Source organism: Theobroma umbraticum, unplaced genomic scaffold (genome assembly GCF_002168275.2).
Source record: "Theobroma umbraticum cultivar Fairchild unplaced genomic scaffold, ASM216827v3 scaffold_55.0, whole genome shotgun sequence".
Taxonomy (NCBI): Eukaryota; Viridiplantae; Streptophyta; class Magnoliopsida; order Malvales; family Malvaceae; genus Theobroma; species Theobroma umbraticum.
In genome coordinates this window covers 1,861,037-1,867,298 of record NW_018397270.1, presented here as the reverse complement: position 1 = coordinate 1,867,298, position 6,262 = coordinate 1,861,037, and the positions used below count along the sequence as shown (strand labels likewise).

The 6,262-nt window shown below is 44.1% G+C and overlaps 1 pseudogene; it reads left to right on the top strand.

Annotated features, from left to right (window-relative positions):
• The window catches only part of LOC149526537 (receptor-like protein 43), a 1,179-nt pseudogene extending 1,088 nt beyond the window's left edge, over positions 1-91 (top strand).
• Positions 92-6,262: the final 6,171 nt, after the last annotated feature.

Below are 6,262 nucleotides of genomic sequence, written 5' to 3'. Positions count from 1 at the left end.
AAAACCATGGTGGTTGGTTAGGATCATTGAGAGAGGTCAACAAAAATATGCTATCAGAGGGAAAATCCGTAAAAGTGGAGGAAGAAAATAACACAGCTAAAGATCTAAGGTGAGTTTCAATAGTTCTAACAAGATAACTGTTGTTTTTTATTTAAATTTGAGATCTTTTATCTGACAAGTTTTAACAAATGTTATCAGGTGGAGTATGTGCCAGCTTCCAAGGTTAATTTTTTCCACAGACAGTTTGGTAAAATAAGATCTTGACAAGAAAGAAGATTTTTGAAGCCTGGCGGTATTAATTCTATGATCATTATATCTATTGTTGTGAACTTTCTTACTTCTTTTGTCTCCTCCATATTGGACCTATTCTCCATTACTTTGGTTGAGGTGATTTCTTTCCGATTTGTTGGATTGTTATCACTAATATCCGTTGTATTAGTGTTATTATGTATTTTCAAGTTGCAGATATATTGAACTATATGCACATTGTCTTAATGATATATTCGGGTGCGTTAATTTGTACTAAAATGCTGTTGTACAAAGTATATATGTATGAATAGCTCAATAATATAGATGTTGATTTGCTGCTTCATCTCTCCGTTTGTCCCTATTTCTTGTCTCTATAACACTCAACTCTAATAAGCTCAACAGATCATAGTTACATTTTACTTCTCGATCTCTCTGACGATGATTTCAATGTAATTTAACTTTGAAAGAGTGAGTTGAAAGACAATTATTGTTTGGTTTAACTTTGGATAAAGCATTCAGGCATTGAAAGAATTGGATAAGCCTTGTAATTTTAAGACAATTTAATTTTGAATCGAGCAATTTATTAAAATTTCTATGCGTTAACATTCGTAAAACTGAGGCAATGCCACATTTGAACTGTGTATCCATCATTGTCATGTTACATTCTCTCCATAATATATGCAATGCCTTTAACTCTTGCATTGGACTCTATAGTTTTTGAATAAAACTCAATGTGGACAATAAATGGAACATTTTTAGATCTTCTAGATGGATCACCTGTTGTCCATTTGGCTAAATATCCGATGGGGTTGTTAGAATACTTCTACATTTGTTAATTCACAGCAGATTACATTTCTCAGTTTAGAATTATGTCTTCTGAAACCACAAATATAGAGCCTTTAACATTTTTTTTTATAATGAAATGGTTGTAGGATATAATTTTGGTGGCTTTCAATGTATACCTAATTTAATAATTCATGGTTGCACCTTTCAATATATTATTCCTTACGATTACAGGGTGTCCAAAATGGTGAAGAAAAGACTAAGGTTTCCTTTTTTTTGCCCAAATTGGAATAAGACAAGATATTGTTGTACTTGAGGGACACTATAAGGCTCATATTCCTTCTATTGATGTTAAAAATCACAGGGTAACTAGATCTTCTACTTCCATATAATCTTCAGTACTCTACTTTACTTCCTTCATCATGGCGCAATTGCTTTGTAGAGTTGTGATGGAGAAGCCCTTTTCCATTGCTGGTTGAATTGCCAGCATTAAGTAATCAAGAGCATGGCACTGTAAAATGCAAAACTGTAAAAAATCAAATGATAGAATTATATATGGAATATATATAGTCGAGGTAGAAGAAATTAGGAAGAATTGATATTCCATTTTACTTATATATTTTGGTTTAATCTAAATTGTAAATGTTCTTATTTTATGTTTATAATTGATTTGCTTGTCAATCATTTGATATATGTTTAATTCTAGTGGCCAATTAGGCATTTATTAAAAATAAATGACAATTTTGATTTGAAGTCCAATTTATCCAGAAATGTAGAACTGGGTTACTAAGCTCTATCATTACTCGAGTGCCAGTTAGGCTCCTAGCTAGTTAATCTAATGCAATTGAATGATAGAGTTTCTTTGTTGCTTGATGTGCTTTCCTTCCTTGTTCATATGCAATCTATATAAATATTGGGAAAAAGTCACCACTGTCTCAAATGTGGTGTCTAGATTTCGGCCATCGCACGCACACCTTCCTTTCTATCAAGGTTTTAAACACTCTTCTTTTGGTTTCTTGTGCTTCTTACTCCTTGATTGTTGGATGTTGCATTTCTTTAATCAAACAAAAATGTACTTTAATATATGAAAGTCATGTATGAGAGACAACAGATGCAAGAAATGAGGCCTAAATGGGCTGTAAGATTTGAAAACCATGTATGGAAATGGAATAAAACTTGCAAGAAAGCAGGCCACAACAAGAAACGGAGGGCAAAGTTTGTGCCCTCTGTTTTTTGGTCCTTTGATGTTCTTGAGTCTTGACCTGACAAATCTTATATGTTATCGATATTTCCAGATTGTGTGGTTAGTATGTAAGCAAACGCTTAATTGTCTTAATGATTATTTAAGTAAAAAATTAGGAGTTAATATATTAATTTGAAGATTTTAAAAAGTAAAGATTAATTTGTTTTATGTTATAATGAATTGAACTATATTGTAACCGATGAATTATGGGTTAGTGATTTGTAAAGAGATACCCCCAACTTTATGTACTAACACCATTATCCAATAAGTTTAATTTTTGGCATGCTTTTCTTCTTTGGGCCTAAGTCACATTTTCTTATTCTTAAGTCCTACAAAACCCAATGGACTTCTGTTTATTTATCTTATAATTTGGTTTTTCAATCGATCTTCGCACAAGACTCCTGGTCTTGGATTACTTGAGTAGGAAGAAATCTTTTGAATTTGTTGATTAGCACCAATATCGTGTTTTAGATGGACAAAAAGATGCTTGCGTCGTCTGATCTGTTGATCTTATATATAGAGAGCTAAAAGCTCTTGCTGATCAGTCTTGTAGAATTTCGTTCGCTCTCAGTCACCAAAAAAATTGATAGAAAGAGCTCGTGTTCGCCATGGATGGTTCTGGTTTCAGGTACTTCTACCAAACAAGGGAAGGTGAACTTGAGGGTGATCAAATCCCAGAAGACTACGAACTTGAAGTTATTGACCCTGATTTGCAGGGCCGATTTCGTTGTTGCCATGCTTTGATCGATCGGGAGCAACCTGATTCCCTGCATGTCGTTGCAATATTGGAGCAGAAATTGTTCCACCAACGCTGTTACGTCCCGTCTGGGCAGCCAGTCCGGAGTTGGTCCAGATAAACTGTAGATGTGACATCTTGACTTTACCGAATCCTTACTGAGAGATGAACGCAATGCCAACCGAAGCAAGTTCCTGATTATTGTGACGTTTGGACCATTAAGGGATGTGATGATGATGCTGAGATAGAGTAGAGAGGAGACAGAGACAGCTGAAGGCACAATGGATGTGGAAGTTGGCTTTGTTCCGCTAGTAAGTCCGCCTTGAAGACTGGAGAGCGTTTCTGGTTCGGGCTGCAATTGTCACGGGCCACAGTCCAAACCCACCAGGAGGCCCAAGAGGGTGCCAGCCCAGTCCAGACCCACCTGGAGGCCCAAGATGGTGCCAGCCCAGTCCAGACCCACCTGGAGGCCCAAGAGGGTGCCAGCCCAGTCCAGTCACACCAGGGGGGCCCAGAAGGGGTGCGGCCCACGGAGGGGGGCTGTTGGAAAATTCAATTTTCCCTCCAACCGAATTTCTAGAACCTTCCAAAACTTTGGAGGGAAATCTTTTGGGGGGGAATACTTTGAATTGAAAACTTTGAGGGAATCTTTTGGGGGAATACTTTGAATTAAAAACTTTGGAGGGAAAAGTGGGTGGGGAACCTTGGCTATAAATAGCCCATCCACCATTGTGTAAATCATCCATTTTGCATCCATTCTTGCATCCTTTGTATTTCAATTCATTCAATATAAAGAGTTTAGTTTTTCTCTAGCATTCCTCCATTTTTCCTTCCTTGTTTATGCAAGCTTGCTTGCCGGCTTAAAGCCATTGTGCGGGTGTTGAGCGCTTGTCGGTGAGTAAGGCTGACTTGGGTTCTACTGCCGAGCTAAGGGCTGAATCCAAGGCCGCACGAAGGTGGTCTTAAGAATCGCCCCGTGACAGTTGGTATCAGAGCCGTTGCACTCCAAGTGTTCGACAGAATTCCCAGAGTGTTGCGATCCAGGTGTTCGACAAAATTCCAATCCAAGAGGGAAGTGTCTGCGACCCAGGTGCTCGACGATTCCCCAAAGCAAGTAGGAGGTGATTGAAAGGAAGGAATGGCCACCACGGATCAAACTGCCCGAGGAGACTCTCGAGGTCAGAGAGACACGTGCTGGTCGGAAGGCAAAGTCTGCCTCACGAGACCCAATCCTGGGCTGGATGCTAGGCTATCCAGGTGGAGGTAACCGTGGGTGAGATGCGTGACCGCCTTGATGTGCAGGAGGAGCAACATGGAAGAGCTTCACGCTCGGGATGAGGAACTAAGAGGAGAAACTCAAGAGATGGTGAGGGAGACCTTTGAGTTAGTCACCGAAAGAAACGCCCAGCTTTCAAGGGAGATGGAAGCCATGAGGCGAGAGCTTGATGAATTGAAGGAGGAAGTGCGGACAGCAAGGGCTAATAGTGGGCGAGAAGCTGCTGCACACCGCGGAAGTAAGGCTTGATGTGCCAAAGCCGAGAGAGTTCCGAGGCCAGAGGGATGCCAAGGAAATAGACACTTTCTCTGGGGGCTAGAGCAATATATTCAAAGCAACCGGGATTGTGATGGATGACAGACGGATCATCGCAGCATCCATGTATTTGGATGACACGGCCTTACTCTGGTGAGGAGGAGATGCGACGAGAGGCTCGGAGGAGCACCGGTACACACATGGGTTGATTTCCAGCGGGAGTTCGCCAGCAATTCTACCCGAATACGCCATGGATGAGGCGAGGGGCAAGCTGCGTCGGCTGGTCCAATGTGGGGAAATCGGGACTATGTGAAGGAGTTCAGCGAGCGCCCTTCAAGTGGGTGATCTAGGGGAGAGGGAGGCTCTCTTCACCTTCATGGATGGTCTGAAACCATGGGCCAGAGAGATTGCAGAGGCGAGGCGTGCAAGCACTCACTCGAGCCATGGACGTGGCCGAAAGCTTGGTGGATTACTCACGGACTGACGAGGACAGGCCCCACCATCCAAGCCGAGGGACAAAGTAAGGTATGGGCGGACAGAGAATGCCAGTCCAAGGATAGTGGCGGGGCAAGCCACACCCAGGTGGAGAGTAGTTCCAATAGGTCCAGGGATGGTGGCGAGGGCAAGCACAATTCAAGGTGGGGAGATAGTTCCACATCAAAGTGGAAGCCTTCAGAAGCAAGGAAGACCCACCCAAGGGGTGCTTCCTATGCGACGGACCGCATCGGGTCCGAGACTGCCCGAAGCGGGCAAAGCTTGCGGATGGCCTCGGAGGAGGAGCCTCAAGCAGACGAACCAGCGAGGTTGGGCTCAGTGCGACTGGGAGCAGTGAGCAAGTCGGATAGTCGAGCGAGGGGGCTCATGTATGCGACATGATTATAGCGGGACAGCCAGTGGAAGCATTGGTGGACACTGGCGCTTCAGAACTCTTCGTGTCCGAACAGTGTGCCGCCAAACTAGGCATTAGAGCCAAGAGCAGGCGGTTGGGTGAAGACTGTAAACTCGAAGAGGGTACGCACAAAGGGCATTGCAAAGGGATCGACGTGCAGATTGGAGAGTGGCATGGAGCTGTGGACATCGAGATCATCCGGATGGATGACTACGATGTAGCAATGGGGATCGGATTTCTGGATCGAGTTCAAGCCATTCTCATGCACACATATGACTGCATATGTGTCTTGGAACAAAAGGGGCAATGCATAGTACCAATCAGATGGGGGCGATCAGCCAACGAAAACACTGTCTGCCATAGCCAAAGGCGTAGGCAAGGGGGAGCAGACAGTTGCTGGGTGAGTCTAGAGGACACCCCCAACAACACGATCGAGGCATCGCAGAAGTGTTGCAGAAGCTTCAGGAGCAATGCATTTAAAGCTGCCAGGCCTCCCACTCCGCCCGAGAAGTTGCTCACGGTGAGCTAGTGCCAGGGGCACAGCCACACACCGAGGCACCATATCAAGTGGCACCTCCAAGATCCGCCACGGCAGCGAGGATGCTGCAAGCTTAGGTGGAGGAGGGTGTCACGGTTCGCTGAATCGAGCCTACACACGGCAGCGAGGACGCTGCCAGCTTAAGTGGGGGAGGGTGTCACGGGCCACAGTCCAAACCCACCAGGAGGCCCAAGAGGGTGCCAGCCACGTCAGACCCACCTGGAGGCCCAAGATGGTGCCAGCCCAGTCCAGACCCACTGGAGGCCAAGAGGTGCCAGCCCAGTCCAGTCACA